Source organism: Peromyscus eremicus, chromosome X, assembly GCF_949786415.1.
Source record: "Peromyscus eremicus chromosome X, PerEre_H2_v1, whole genome shotgun sequence".
NCBI lineage: Eukaryota > Metazoa > Chordata > Mammalia > Rodentia > Cricetidae > Peromyscus > Peromyscus eremicus.
The window spans coordinates 7,940,776-7,957,398 of record NC_081439.1 but is presented as its reverse complement, the minus strand read 5'-3'; the positions used below and the strand labels follow the sequence as shown (position 1 = coordinate 7,957,398).

General features: G+C 43.3%; 1 pseudogene; it reads right to left on the bottom strand.

Annotated features, from left to right (window-relative positions):
- Nucleotides 1-3,408: 3,408 nt before the first annotated feature.
- On the bottom strand, nucleotides 3,409-4,331 carry LOC131899891 (cytosolic Fe-S cluster assembly factor NUBP1-like; annotated as a pseudogene).
- Between the last annotated feature and the right edge of the window lie 12,292 nt (nucleotides 4,332-16,623).

Genomic DNA, 16,623 nt, shown 5'->3' with positions numbered 1-16,623 from the left:
TCTATTATGTGCATTAGTGTTTTGCCTGCATGTATGTCTGTGTGAGGGTGTGGGATTCTGGGAATCAAACCTGGGTGCACTGGAAAAACAGCCGGTGCTCTCCACCGCTGAGCCATCTCAGCAGATGGTGCTCTCTTACTGGAGGGCCTGCCTCCTCTGAACTTTAGTCTGCTTGAACTTTTGTTCAAATATTTATAGTCTGTTAATTGTTACTTATGGGCTTCATAGACATTTAAGGGAGGCTTAACTTTTTAACTTTTTGATGTTTTGTTTTGTTTTATGTTTTGAAAGCAGTTTCATGTAGCTCAGGCTGGCCCCCCATTATGTAGTCAAGGATGTCCTGGAATTCTTGAATCCTCTTCCTTGAATTTGTCTAAGAAATGCACTACCATGCCTGGCTTAAGATTTCAACTTTTCATTGGGCAGTGGTGGTATACGTCTTTAATCCCAGCACTCGGGAGGCAGAGGCAGGCATATCTCTGTGAGTTCGAGGCCAGCCTGGTCTACAGAGTGAGTTCCAGGGCAGCCAGAGCTACACAGAGAAACCCTGTCTCAAAAAAAACCAAAAATAAATAAATAAATAAAAATATTCAACTTTATCCCCTAGACATGGCACCCATGAATCCTCAAACATATGGTTGCTTAAACAAGACCAGAATAATGACAATGCCAGTTAATGAGCCGATGTGAAGAGGATAAATTGCATATGGTCCCACCCCTAAATGTAGAACTACAGATAGTCAATGGCTGCTGAGAAGGAGAAACAGTTTTTTTTTCAACTTTGTCCCTAGTTGGATGCAGGCATTATGATATAAAACCTAAAGGAAGCGTAAGCATCGAAAGGAAACAAAAAATTGGGCATGGTGACATGCATCTGTAATCTCAGTGCTGGGGAGGTAGAAACAGATGAGGAGTCAGGAACTCAGTGGGCAGCCTGCCTAACCAATTGGTGAGCTCCAGTTTCAGTGAAAGTGAGGCCTTGCCTCAAAACAATAAGGTGGGGGGCAATAGAGGAAGACACCTAAAATTGACCTCTGGCCTCCACACGTATACACATGTCTCTCTCTCTCTCTCTCTCTCTCTCTCTCTCTCTCTCTCTCTCTCACACACACACACACACACACACACACACACACACACACACACACACACACAGAATTGATTAGAATGGCTTACAGGCTGCTGTGGTTCAGCTAATCCAACAATGGCTGTCCACCAATGGAAGGCCCAAGAATCCAGTAGTTGTTCAATACACGAGGCTGGATGTCTCAGCTGGTCTTCAGTATGTGCCAGAATCCTGAAAAAGTAGACTCTAATGCCAGTGAAGGAATGGACTTGCCAATAAGAGTGAGGGCAAGCAGGCAGAGAGCAAGCTTCCTTTTTCCATGTCCTTATACAGGCTGCCAGCAGAACATGTGGCCCAGGTTATAGGTGATCTCCCCACCTTAAAAGATCTGGATTAAGCCGGGCGGTGGTGGCGCACGCCTTTAATCCCAGCACTCGGGAGGCAGAGCCAGGCGGATCTCTGTGAGTTCGAGGCCAGCCTGGACTACCAAGTGAGTCCCAGGAAAGGCGCAAAGCTACACAGAGAAACCCTGTCTCAAAAAAACCAAAAAAAAAAAAAAAAAAAAAAAAAAAAAAAAAGATCTGGATTAAGCTGGGCGTTGGTGGCGCACGCCTTTAATCCCAGCACTCGGGAGGCAGAGGCGGGAGGCAGAGGCAGGCGGATCTCTGTGAGTTTGAGGCCAGCCTGGGCTACAGAGTAAGCTCCAGGACAGGCTCCAAAGCTACACAGAGAAACCCTGTCTCAAAAAAAAAAAAAAAAAAAACAAAACAAAACCAATAACAAAAAAAAAAAAAAGATCTGGATTAAAACTGGGTCTTCACACTCAAAATGATTTAATTAAGAAAAAAATCCCTAGAGGGGCATGGTGTCGCTCACCTTTAATTCCAGCACTCAGGAGGCAGAGGCATGTGGATCTCTGTGAGTTCGAGGCCAGCCTGGTCTACAGAGTGAATTCCAGGACAGCCAGAGCTGCTACACAGAGAAACCCTGTCTCGAGAAATAAACGAAAGAGAGAGAGAGAGAGAGAGAGAGAGAGAGAGAGAGAGAGAGAGAGAGAGAGAGAAAGAAAGAAAGAAAGAAAGAAAGAAAGAAAGAAAGAAAGAAAGAAAGAAGAAAAAAATCCCTCACAGGCATACCCATCTACTTGGGTTTGAGTTAATTCCAGATGTAGTCAAGTTGGCCACCAAGAACAGCCATCACAGTTGCCACAGACTAGGAACTATGAAGAGCAGTAATAGCAGAGAAAGGATGGCCCATAGGCACAAGGGTGCATGCAGTTGGTGAGGAAGAGAAGACTTTGAATGTTCCTAACACAATGAAACACGAAATGTCTGAGGTGAGGAAGCCAGTAATCCTGAATCTGATCACTGTATACTGACTGTGTATTACTGAAACACCATATTGTTCCTCAGTAAAAGCATACAGTTATCATGTATCTGTGAAGAATTAAAACATGAGGCCAGGGGCTGGAGAGACAGCGCAGTGGTTAAGAGCACCATCTATTCTTCAGAGGTCCTGAGTTTGATTCCCAGCACCCACATGGTGGCTCACAACCATCTATAACAGGACCTGATGCCCTCTTCTGGCGTGCAGGTATACACATAGAGCACTCAAGACATAAAATATTTAAAAAAAAAAAGATAGAAAAAAAACCCCATGAGGCCAGGGGTGTGGCTGGGTGGTAGAACACTTGGCCTAGCAAGTGCAACAAGGCCCTGGGTTTGATTACCAGCACCTCAAAATAATTAATTAAAATTAAAATTTACATACCCATATATGTTTTAAAAGTGAATATCCAAGCCAGTCGGGAGGCAGAGACAGGAGGATCTCTGTGAGTTAGAAGCCAGCCTGGTCTACAAAACAAGTTCTGGTACAGCCAGGGCTACACAGAGAAACCCTGTCTGGAAAAACAAACAAACAAAAGACAAAACAAACAAACAAAATATGAATATTCAAAAGAAAGAGGGAGGAAGAAAAGAAGGGAAGGAAGAAGAAAGTCTGTCAACTATACTCACCTTGTTATAGTTAGATTTCTTTCTGTTGCTGTAGTAAAACACTGAACAAACCAAACTTGGAGAGAAGAAAGGATTTGTTTGGCTTTTTTTTTAAACTGATTCAAGGAGGCTGTTTTATTTTACGATGAACGGCACCTGTATGCAGAGTACCTATACCTTTGATCTGGAAGCAGACAGATAAGTGATTAAGTGTTGTAAGGAAGTGACTTCAAATCCTGTCAGCATCTGTTGGCTATGGCCCCACCTGTCCTCTGCTGACCAGATGTAGCTGGACATGTGCCTGAAGGTTCTGTGACTAGGAGCAGGTGGCACTTGGCTCTGTCCCCTTCAGGGACTGATGAGGTTCTCATTATGTGACTGACGAGAACTACAACACTCTTGGATTCTTTGAATTATTCTGTAGGTTGCTGTGGCTAGTGAATCTGGGGTTTCAACAAAGAAAGACTGCCCTTTGTCACAGCTCTTACCCATGAGTGGATCCAGCGGTACTTTGCCCAGAAGAGGGATCTTCAGGTCCTGGCACATGGCCTCTGCACCTCCAGTTGTGGGAGGGAAGATAGGAGACTTTCTTGCACTTGGGGCAAATGAAGCCGCTCATGTTCTCCACCACACCAATAATGTGGCAGAAGCTTATCTCTTTCTGGACATCCTGGAGGGCCACCTCCTGAGGGGTGGTGATCCACCACAGCCAGATACTGGACGACAGAGAGGTGTTCATCAGAGGTGCTGATTGAGGTGTCTACAAAGAGGTAGTCGACATCTCCCCAGTCTACATCATGGAGGAACTGCTTGATCATGTCATTTTTCTTTGGTCCCCTCCAGATGACAGCATCATCAGGGCTGCTGAGCAGGAAACCCACAGACATCACCCCCAGGTTGTCCTCCACGTACACTGGAGACCAGCCGGAGCCACTCTAGTGAACCTGATCTCCTTCCAAGCCCATGATCTTGGGAATCGATGGCACACAGATACCAATGTCCAGAAGAGCGACCTGCATGTCTCCATCTTCTGCCAGGCTGTGGGCGAGGTGGGCACTGAACATGCTTTTCCCAACGCCACCTTTCCCAGACAGCACCAAGATTCTGTGTTTCACCATCTTCATTTTCTCCTTGATTTCCTCCACGGCCGGGTCCAGTGCAGTGCCAGCGCCCGATGTGCACAGCCTCTGGTTGGGGGCATCCCTGGCACGAGGCTCCTCGGCCCACCTGGGCACTGTCGGCCCGGGGCAGCTGTGGGACGCCTCCTCCATGCTGCCACTCTTGCTGGGGCTCTTGTCTGGCTTTTAAGTCTTCATCACAATCCATCATTTTTAGAAGTCAGGGCAGGAACTCAAGGCAAGGCAGGAACTGAATCAGAGGCCATGGAGTCATGCTGCTTACTGACTTGCTCCCACGGCTTGTTTAGGACCACCTGCCCAGGGATGACACTGCCCTTAGTGAGCTGGGCCTTCCCATACTAGTCATTAATCAAGAAAATGCCTGCACCACCCCCCAGACTTGTGCACAGGCCAATCTGATGGAGACATTTTTCTCAATTGAAATTCCCTCTTCCCAGATCACTCTAGCTTGGGTCAAGTTGACAGACAAACAAACAAAAAATACAAAAACAAAAAACACACCACAAAAACACATCAACCAAACAAGAAACCAGTCAGCATACACTTTCTTAAGAGATTAGCAGGTTGCCAGATGGTGGTGGAAACCCCAGCACTTGGGAAGCAGAGGCAGGCAGATCTCTGTTGAGTTCAAGACAGCCTGATCTACAGACTGAGTTCCAGGACAGCCAGGGCTACACAGAAAAACCCTCTCTCAAAAAAACAAAGAGAGAGAGAGAGAGAGAGAGAGAGAGAGAGAGAGAGAGAGAGAGAGAGAGAGAGAGAGAGATTAGCAGGTCATGGAAGGCATGACTGTGGCTGAGATCAGTGGTTCTCAAGCTTGCTTCAAAACAAGGTAGAGAGCAACAACAGGGGAAGATGCCTGGCACACATTCGCATACACCCATATAGCACACACACTCAAACTTGAGTGCTGTTCAGGAAACTGTTGGAGAATATTATCTTAAGGTGTGTTACTTTTGTTCATGTTGCACTTGTTTAACTCTGTGAACCTGTGTTACTGTGCCTGTCTAAAACATGTGATGATCTAATAAAGACCTGAACAGCCAATAGCAAGGCAGGACAAAGGACAGGCGGGGCTGGCAGGCAGAGAGTATAAATAGAAGGAAAAATCTGAGAGTAAAAAAGAGGTAGCCAGAGAAGGAGGAGGACTCCAGGGGCCAGCCAGCCAGCTACACAGCAAGCCATGGAGTAAGAGTAAGATTTACAGAAGTAAGAAAATGAGAAAAGCCTAGAGGCAAAAGGTAGATGGGATAAGTTAAGAAAAGCTTGCAAAAAACAAGCCAAGCTAAGGTCAGGCATTCATAATTAAGAATAAGATTCTGTGTGTGATTTGTTTGGGAGCTGGGTGGTGGGCCCCCAAAAAGATCAAAAACAAACAACAACAGGAGACAGGGCTTGTGAAAGCCCAGCATGTGTGGCTGGGCCCCAGAAGCTCTAATTTTGGTAGTTGGAATCAAGAATATACACTTTTGAAAAACTCCTAGGCCCCAGTGCGAGATCCAGTTGTAGAGGTTAAGATGAGTTAGGTGGATTATGAAGCTTGCCCCAAATCACATAGTTAATGAGTGTCAGGAACACAGTTTTGAACCCAGAGCTTGGTCTCTAGACTTTTGATAAAAGTAGACAATCAAGCCGGGCGGTGGTGGAGCATGCCTTTAATCCCAGCACTTGGGAGGCAGAGCCAGGCAGATCTCTGTGAGTTCGAGGCCAGCCTGGGCTACCAAGTGAGTTCCAGGAAAGGCTCAAAGCTACACAGAGAAACCCTGTCTTGAAAAACCAAAAAAAAAAAAAAAAAGTAGACAATCAAATTATAAACTTAAAATCTATGATTATTTCAGAATAATCATTGTGAGTGAGCATGGTTAAAAATTTTTAGTAACATCTATTTTTTCCCAGCAGCCCAAGAGTCTTGAAGGTCTAATGTTATGATCCATTAAATGATTCCTTAAATAGTTTCAAATTATTTTCAATCTCCTATATAATACATTTATTTATCATCTAACTGGTAATCAAAAATTGTAATTGTCAAAAATATAAATAATGCACTGAGGGAAAGTTTCTATTCCACACAGTAAAATGCCAAATAATTTTAAACCATGTAGCTGAATTTTTAATAGTTAATGCAAAACCCTCATTTCATTGGCAACAATCTGTTAAAATGTTCCATGGTACCTTGCAACAGTTTTCATAGAGGAGTCTTTATGCATTTGCAAAACTGGAAGTGAGAAATGCAGATAAGGCAGCAACAGTCTTCACTCATACAACTATGTCTTGCCAGCAACCCACTCCCATAATTACATGATTAAGAATAGTGAAATATAGCCGGGCGGTGGTGGCGCACGCCTTTAATCCCAGCACTCGGGAGGCAGAGGCAGGCGGATCTCTGTGAGTTCGAGGCCAGCCTGGACTACTAAGTGAGTCCCAGGAAAGGCGCAAAGCTACACAGAGAAACACTGTCTCGAAAAACCAAAAAAAAAAAAAAACAAAAAAAAAAAAAAACAAAAAAAAAAAAAAAAAGAATAGTGAAATATAATTTCTTCCTTGAGAAATGTGTCAAAAGTTGTGGTGTTATCATACAGGTAAAGCAAAAGTCTCTAAAGTATCACTAAATTTACCAACAGATAAAGGAGTCATTCATGCACCCAAGATGGAAAAATAATCATCTTTTATGTTTTAACTTAATCCTTTATCTATTAGTACATGTTTTATAATGTGCAATTCCAGATGACTTCCTCATACTTGCACTAAGGATTGGCCAATCATTAATTTGCCTCTGGCACGATGCTTTATCTTTACTTCATCAACAAAGGCGTCAGAGTTATTTAGACTGACAGGCAAGTTTAGAGAACTTCTTGAAACCACACTCATGAGTTGCAGGTAAGCTCTCTCCACACACAAGCTCCATTCTGTGACAACCTGGGCAGCTGTTACATGTATAACAAGTGTGATCTTTGGTGGATGTTATGAATAATTCTAGTTTTACCCATAATGTGACCAAATGTGATACCAGTTACGTGTTTGTGGGGTTTTTTTTTTTTCCATTGTACTATGGAACTTTGCGTACTAGTACTTAGAACAGGAGAGCAAAATGGCATTCCAAAACAAACAGTGAGTTTACTGGATTACGGATATATCATTAAATAGACAGATAGTATAGAACATTGACAGACTGTCACCCTCACTGTAGTTCAGGGCAATGACCTATGAAAGAAAATCTGTGGGTTAATATAATAAGATGATAGGAAGATTCTATGAGTTCCAGAAATTTCCCTTGGCTTTCACATCCACAGGGCACAACTCATCATTATAAATATTCTCAATGAATTAAAAAAGAGGAAGTATAGTAAAAGAATATGAACACATTCAAAAAAGAATAGCTGCTATGCAAAAATAACCAAATGGAAATTCTAAGTAGGAAAACTATAATACCTGAATTTGCAATATCTCTGGATGAGATTAAGAGCAAATACCTGGCTCCTAATTTGCTATTAATCTCATTTGGTTGTTTTTGCAATAGCATCCATTCCTGTTTTTGAGACAGGGTCTCTCACTACACCTGGAGTTCATCAGTTTGGCTACAATGGCTAGCCAACAAGCTCCAGCGATCCTCTGGTCTCTATCTTCCCAGCACTGGGGTTACAGACACAAGCCACCACGCCTAGCCTTTACATGGATGCTGGGGATCCATCTCAGGTTCTCATACTTTCATGGCAAGCATGTTACTGATGGAGCCACCTCCCCAGCCCACACCACCAGAGATCTTAAACAGAAAGTATCTCAAATAAAACATGGTGAGGGAAAAGCCTACAAAACAATACACAGACTCTCAATGACAGTATCAAGAAGTTTGTGTATGTGCAATTAGAATCCCAAGAGAGAAGAAAAGCTGGGCACACAAAACTATTTGAAGAAAGCTGGGTGGTGGTAGAACATGCCTTTAATCCCAGCATTTGAGAGTCTCTCTGAGTTCCAGGCCAGCCTGGTCTACATCATGAGTTCCAGGACAGCTAGGGCTGTTACACAGAGAAACCTTGTCTCGAAAAACCAAAAACCAAAAAATAAAAAATAAAATAAAATAAAGAAATAGCCCAAAATATTCTGTAAGGTTCAGAAAACAATCTATGATATCTACTTCTGGTTTTTTGTTTGTTTTAGTTTTTTGTTTGTTTTGGTTTTTTGAGATAGGGTTTCTCTGTGTAACAGTCCTGGCTGTCCTGGAACTAGCTCTGTAGATCAGACTGGCCTCGAACTCAGAGATCCACCTGCCTCTGCCTCCTGAGTGCTGGGATTAAAGGTGTGCACTACCACCTTTAAAGTAGCCCAGGGCTACTTTATTTATTTAAAGTAGCCCAGTGCTACTTTAAATGTGTGAGTTTATTAAGTATCTAGCAAGCCTAAGTAAAAGAATTAATAGCAAGTGATAGACAGATGTATTGATAGATGCAGAATATTGTCAACCCAGGTACTCAGAACACTCACCAGTCAGCTAGAGTTTCAGACAAGAGAGATTCCTGGGCAAAGCAGAGTGCCCCCCCCTTGAATGAGGCTTCCAAATGAGAACTAAAAACAACATAGAGATAACCTCAGCAAATCAGATGCTCACAACATCTAGCATAAACCAACTGGGGAAGTTGAGACTGTCGGTTGGAGTTCCCAATTGAGCTTTCCCTCCATGGATGTGCTTCCCACATCTGAGCTCTGGCCTCTCTTGCCCACTGCAGGCAATTTTATACTATAAACAACAGTGACTTCTGTAGGAAATGTAGCTTTTCTCAAGGTCCTGCTGTTTTTACTCCTGGGCTGTTTTGCTATTCTCTTCTCTCCCTGTCACACAGTTAGGGCGGACAGCCTGTGCTCAGACAATTCGCTTTGGAGGACACTGAGATAAACATGCTTGGCTCTGAAATGAGGGTTGGGGGGCTGCTTCTAGAGTCAGCTTCTCAGTGAGCACAAGCAGCACATGACGATTTACCAATATAATGTACATTACATAAACTTTCCAAATTTGATTTTAAAAATCCCATAAAGCCAGCCATCTAAACTGCACGATGAATAACAACATAAAACACAAAACCACATCAAGACACATCCAGTGATGAAAGCCATTGATAAAAGGAAATCTGAAAAGGCACATGGAAAGAGAGGTACATTACATACAGGTGACCAAAGCCAAGAGTCACTGTAGACTTCACTAGCCGTGAAAGGTATTAAAAGAAGTCCTTTAAGCCGGGCAGTGGTGGCGCACGCCTTTAATCCCAGCACTCGGGAGGCAGAGGCAGGCGGATCTCTGTGAGTTCGAGGCCAGCCTGGGCTACCAAGTGAGATCCAGGAAAGGCGCAAAGCCTAACTGAGAAACCCTGTCTCGAAAAACCAAAAGAAGCCTTTTTTTAAATTTATTATGTATACAGGAGAGGGTGCCAGATCTCATTACAGATGGTAGTGAGCCACCATGTGGGTGCTGGGAATTGAACTCAGGACCTCTGGAAGAACAGTCAGTGCTCTTAACCTCTGAGCCATCTCTCCAGCCCCAAGAAGCCCTTTAATGAGCTGAAAGAGAGTGAAATATGTCTTCTTGGAATTCTCTCCTCGGAAAACTTAGCCTTCAAAAGCACAGAGTGTTGGCCTGGGGAGGTGGCTCAGTGGGTAAAGTGCTTGCTGCACAAACAGAAAGGCCTAAGTTCAGATCCCTAACCCCACGTGAGAACCTGCAAAGCTGGATCTAACCAGTTTGCAACCTCAGGGATGGGGGGTGGAGACAGACAAATCCAGAAGGCTCACTGGGCAGCCAGTTTAGCCCAAACAGCGAGCTCCTGGTTCAGTGGATCCTGCCTCAAAAAAGAAGGATGCATAGGCCTTTAGTCTCAGCTGAGGCAGGAGGAGTGTTGGGTCAGCCTAGAACTTACACAGTGAGTTCTAGGCCAGCCAGGGCTACATAGTGAGAGAACTTCTTTTAATCGATCAACTACATTAAACGAACAAGGTGGAGAAGTGATTGATAAAGGCATTCTCATGTCAACCTCTGGCCTCTACACATGCCCACCAGTACTCATACATACCACACATCAACACACACAAATCCAATTGTGGGGCTGAGACTAAAGTGGATGGGAAAGCCCATGAGGCCTCAAACCTATACAAAGAACTCCGGGCAACTAAAGAATGCTGAGAGAGGGAGAAAGAGTCTTCCCCACAGACTAGCACAGCAATTGGTAATCCAATACCAAATATATGTAACAACAATTAAAGAAAAGGAGGCCATGAATTTGAAAGAGTGGGGTGGGGGAGTACATGGGAGTGAGTGATTGGAGGGAGAAAAGGGAAGGGGGAAATGATGTAATTATATTAGAATCTCAAAAAATGTATACAAGTAAAAAGCTAGAATAAGAACATATTAAATTTGGAGTTTAGAAGCCAAGGAAAAAGTAAGGATGGCAGCTGAAAGCAATAAAATAGAAAATGGGGGCTGACAAGAGGGTTCAGTGGGTAGAGGTGCTTTTGGCACAAGCCTGATGACCTGAGTTCAATTCCTAAAAGCCATGTGAAGGCAGAAGGAAAGAACTAACTCTACAAGGTTATCCTCTGACCTGCACTCACTCACCAAGGCATGTGTGTGCCCACCCCATCCATCATATACACACAATAATAAAAAAATAGAAAATGGACAAACAATAGAAAGATCAAGAAACCTAAAGCTGGCTCTTTGAAACTGTCAATAACATGGATAAACCTCTAGGTAGATTGATCAAGGAAAAAATCAAAGAAGATAAAAACAATATCAGGAATAAAGGATATCATATAGATTATAGAGACTATATGTGTGTTTGTGTGTGTGCTTTGTTATATGTGTGTAGTGGTGCGTGAGAAAAACAAATTATAACTATATTCATTAGAAAAGGCTGGATAGGCGGGCGGTGGTCATGCACACACCTTTAATCCCAGCACTCGGGAGGCAGAGGCAGGAGGATCTCTGTGAATTTGAGGCCAGCCTGGGCTACAGAGTGAGTTCCAGGACAGCCAGAACTGTTACACAGAGAAACCCTTTCTCAACAAACCAACAAAAAAAAGAAAGAAAGAGAGAGAGAGAGAGAGAGAGAGAGAGAGAGAGAGAGAGAAGGGAGGAAGGGAGGAAGGAAGGGAGGGAGGAAGGAAGGAAGGAAGGAAGGAAGGAAGGAAGGAAGGAAAAGGAAAGTAAAGAAAAGGCTGGATAATTATGGATCTGATTTTAAATTGAACAGACAGACATACCTGCACTCATGCAGCAAACAACCTGGTAAAGCTTTTAAAAATCTTTCTGATTCAGGTTACTAGCTCTTAGAGAAGGCATTTTCCACAAAATTCCACCACATAATATCAAAAATATGCAAAGCTCTAGAGGGCTGTCGCCATGAGTCATCACGACACAGTCTGGAAAGAGCTGGCAAAGACTGCCTTTTATTTTTATATGAAAGGATATGTTTATTTCAGAAATGCAGGACTGCTGAACAATTTGAAAATAAAGGCTCTTCACTGCATTAATAGAATAAAAGCCTTAAATGATGACTTTTATAAAATTCATTAAAAACAACTGATACATCCATTCATGATTAGAAAACCTGTTCTTCGAAAGCTCGAAATGAGAGATGGGTTTCCTTCAGATGACACCACAAGTATCATGCGTTGTGGGGAAAAAAAAACATCGAAAGCTTTGAAAACAAAATCAGACAAGCTCGTGAGCACTGGAATGTAGTTCCTAGCCAGCAGACAGGGCAAGAACGTATCACTGACAATCCTCTGTGCCTAGCAAGGAAGTAATGATGCCTGTGTGGAAACTCTTGGATGCAAAAGGTTGGCAAGGGCCAGGGGGAAAATGTCAATATTCAAAATCAGCTGTGTTTTTATACTCCATCAAAAAATAATGGAGAAATGAAATTCCAAGAGAAACCATTTTCAGTGGCAACAAAAGCCACCAAATACTTAAAATGAAATCTACTATAAGGGTGTAAACCCTTCTCTACAGGAAGAGTTATAAAATAATGTTAATATTTTCAAGACAAATGCTAGGAAAGCCGGACTGGAAAACTTTATATTGCAAAAATATCAATTTTCCATGAATCTGCTCTATTTGGTCATTTCTATATTGTGTCTGTAGAGAGAGTAGCTACATTATTCTTTTGAATAACCATCGCTGGTCTGAAACTTGCTATATAGATCAGGCTGGCCTCTAATTTGTAGTGATCGTCCTGCCTCTGCCTACTGAGTTCTAGGATTACGGGTCTGAGCCACCACAGCCAGTGGGCTTCTTTTTTGTTTTATGAAGTGATTTTAACAGTTGACGGTAACAGTGCCAGCCAGTACTGTCAGTATTGAGGTCCTTTTATGTCCACCCCATGAAAATGGCATTTGGAATAATCAATGGCTTGTCTTGTGCTAATAGTCTGTCTGGCCACCTTTTCTTTTTCTTGCTTTTTAAAAACTTTTAGATTGTTTATTTTGGGGTGGGGCATGAATACGGAAGTCAGAGGACAACTTGTGAGAGTCAGTTCTCTCCTTCTACTGCGTGGGGTTTGGGGATCCAACCTCAGGTTTTCAGGCTTGGCAGCAAGTGCCACCTTATTTTTCCTTTTTTCAAAAGTATAAAAATTATAAATAACTTTATGGAAAGCTTTTAGAGGTATACTTCTGGGAGATCAAAGATTGGAAAAGCCAGAAACGAAGGGCCAATGAGTCATAAAAGGCGGTCTACTACTAGATTTGGGCCTCACCTCCTAGCAAGAAGTACCAGATTCCCGGTCGTCAATAGCATGAACAGGCAGTTGATCTCCTCCAGGGTTCAGTTCACATTTTCTTCTGAGTGGCTCAAAGAGCGAAGATGCCTGCTAAAATGGGTCTTTATATCTAGAAGGGAGAGTTTGCCAAGATTGCCTGATTTGGAACAGGGCAGAGCTCCAAATGTATTGAGTTTGCCTCTAGCCCTTGCCAAAGCTGTATCAGGCTCTTTTCAAAGCCATTTTCATCCCATTTTACCAGCTCTGTAGGTCACACACACACAGTGGTACTTTGGGCTTTTGTAATCAGAAAACAGAAGTGCCATGCTGCCCCGGCAGGGATCCCTTACGGTGCTCAAGTTAGATGAGCCCACGCCTTGGCAAGGAGCCCCTTCTGGTGTGGTGGAGGATTGGAGAAGAGCCCTTCCTTGAGTACTAGTGTAAACAGTCCTGCTGGGAACCAATTGGCCAATACAAAGCTCTGTGGAAGAGGCTGGCAGGGTCTTCTTCCTTTCCACATTTCTGATGCATACCAAAGCACGGGATAGACTGTGCTCTAGTTGACAAAAGGGTTACCTCTGAGCCCCTCACCTCCATCACCCTCTTATTTGCTCCTTCACCTGCCTTCCTCCTGTGTTACTTGAAGAAATTTCGTAATCCCATGTTGATTTAGCTATAGTGTTCTTTGGATATATTTTGTTTGTTTGATTGTTCCTTTGTTTCCGATAGGGTTTCAGGTGGCCCAGGTTGGCCTTAAACTCATGATGTAGCCCAGGATGACCTTGAGTGTCTGATCTTCCTGGCTCTACTTCCCAAGAGGTGGGAGTACACATGTATCCCACAATGCCTGTTCCGTTTCTCCTGCTCTTCTTTTTATTCTTGCTCTATCTACCTCTTTCTCTCAAGAAACGGACGTGTCTCCTAAACTCCAGGTTCAAGTCATTTTCCTGATGCAGCTTCATGAGCAGCTGGGACTACAAGTTCATGTCAATGTGCCCTGCTGGGTATATCATTGCATGGTACTTTTAATATCTAAGTATTACATTTTATATACACAAGTTAGTCTACTGGAATCCCATTTTAACAGTTTGAATGAAGTGTAGAAATCTTACCTCTTTTTAGAACTCAACCTTCCTCCATTTATAATTGTGTTAAAGATTTCCTCTACATCTAAGAACTACAAAAGCCAGTGCTATAATTATTGCTTTAGCCGTCAAACATGATTTAGAAAGACCAAGAAAAAAAATGTTGATTGTACTTACCCTCCTTTTACTCCATCATTCGTCCTTCCTTCCTGATAGACTAAGATGTCTCTTGTCATTTATGTTTATCAAGATTATCATAGTTATTTGGTTATTTTTTGCTATGCTGGGAAATCAAACCCAGGGTGGTGTGTGTCTGAGAAAAGTGCTCTACCACTGAGCCCTACCAGTTGTGGTTTGTTTTTTGTTTGTCAGAAAACTTTTCTTTAGACATTCATTAGGCTGTATATGTCAGCAGCAAATTCTCTTCAATATTTTGGGTTTTGTCATAGGAGAAGATATCTTGCTTTCCGTTTCGTTCCTGAAGACTATGTTTGCATAGTCACTGTATAATTCTGCATAAGGCGCTGTCTTTGTGCTTGTTCTCATGCAGGGTCTCACCATGAAGCCCAGGTTGCTTTCTGACTTGAGAGCCTCCTGCCTCAGACTGCCAATTGTGGGAATACACACGAGACCGACCATGCCTGACTAAATTTTTTTTCAGCACTTGAAAAACATGGCAGTCTTCTACTGTCTTTGCTTTGTAATATTTTTCCTCTATAGATAACATGTTTTCCTCTGGATGCTTATACTATTTTGTCTTAATTTTCAGAAGTTTGGCTCTGATAAATCACAGATTTTTGTTGTTGTTTATTCTGCTTAATTTAATTTTTCTCAGGTGTGCCAGGCAGTGGTCCATGCAGAGGCAGGTGGATCTCTGTGAGTTTGAGGCCAACCTAATCAACAGAGCGAGTTCCAGACAAGCCTACACAGAGAAATCCTGTCTTGAAAACCAAAAAACAAAAACAAAAAAAACAAAAAACAAAAAAAAAATTCCCTCAGGTTCATTTTTGTTTGTTTCTTGTTTTTGTTTTTTGAGACAGGGTTTCTCTATGTGTAACAGCTCTGGCTGTCCTGAAACTCACTCTGTAGACCAGGGTGGTCTCGAACTCACAGATCTGCCTGTCTCTGTGTCCCTAGTGCTGGGATTAAAGATGTGTGCCACCACTGCCAGCTCCCTCAGGTTCTTAAATCTGTAGGTTTCTCTTTTGACAAATTTCAGAAAATTTTAGACGTTAATTCTTTGACTACTATTTTGGTTCCATCTTCTTTCTCTCCTGAAACTCTCATGATCAGAAAATTAGATTTTAAAAATATTTTCTCCCATGTCCCTGAAGATCTGTTCTTTTTTTCTCAGTCTATTTTCTCTCCTTGTTTAAACAGAGTAAATTATATTCTAACCTCCAATTCTGATTCTCTCCCCACCCCTTTAGATTCTGCTACTGATTCTAATTATTTTTACCTGTATGCTTTTCAGTTCAAAAAACTGCATTTGAGTTTTCTTGAGACTTTCCTCCCCATTTGTTTTAAACAAGTATGTTTATCGTTTGCCAATGCATTTTTTTTTTAATGACAGCTGCTTTTAAATTCTTTTTTTTTTTTCCGAGACAGGGTTTCTCTGTGTAGCTTTGCACCTTTCCTGGAACTCACTTGGTAGCCCAGGCTGGCCTCGAACTCACAGAGGTCCGCCTGCCTCTGCCTCCCAAGTGCTGGGATTAAAGGCATGCGCCACCACCGCCCGGCTGCTTTTAAATTCTTGTTAGTTAATTCTAACAATTCTGTCATCTTAGTGAATTGTCGAGTACTACTCAAGATGAGAACTCCCCGCTTCTTAGTATGGAGAGCAATTTTTTTAATTGACCTTATATTAGTCAATACTATGTTTTAGCAGGTCTCCACAGATGCTGCTCAAACTACCAGGCTAAGGGAAGGAAAGGGTTAAGTTCCAGATTCTGCAATCAGCGTTTGCTGACGTGTGCGCACGCGCGCGCCTGCACCTGCGCCTGCGCTCCCGGACTGCGTGTGACTGCGGGGCGGGGCGGGGCGGGGCGGGATGCTGGCTCCACACTAGGCCTCCGCCGCCAACCGCCAGTCGCGGTGCTCTGCGGCGACATTGCCTCCAGTAATGCGGTGGGAGCGGGGAACTCGTCAGCGCTGCGAGCGGGGTCAAAGTTCAGGCTCTGGGCTGGGTGACGTCAGCGGAGGGGCGGGGCGCCACGGTCCTTCTCCGCGGAGGGGAAAGTCCGGGCTGTTTCAGTGGAGCCAAGAAATGGGAGGCGTCTTAACCTCCCCGCGGGCCGCAGTGCCGTGAATCCTGCCTGCCCCCCCATACCACCCCGAGGCTAAGGGTGTTGGGAACATCGCCTGTTACAAGTCTCGGGCCTTTCCTGCTTAGGGGTGGGGCCACACAGGCTTTTGGGGTTTTTTTCTTCCGCCTGTAGTGTTTGGCTGAAATAGAGCAATCATCGTGCAGTTTTCTTTCTAGATAGAAAAAGCAGACTTTTCTTGCAGGGTGTGTTTTTTAGGTGGTTTTTTTGTTTTTGCTTTTGGATTTTGTTTTATTTTTAAGTTTTCCGTCTGTGCCTGCTCATTCTAGGG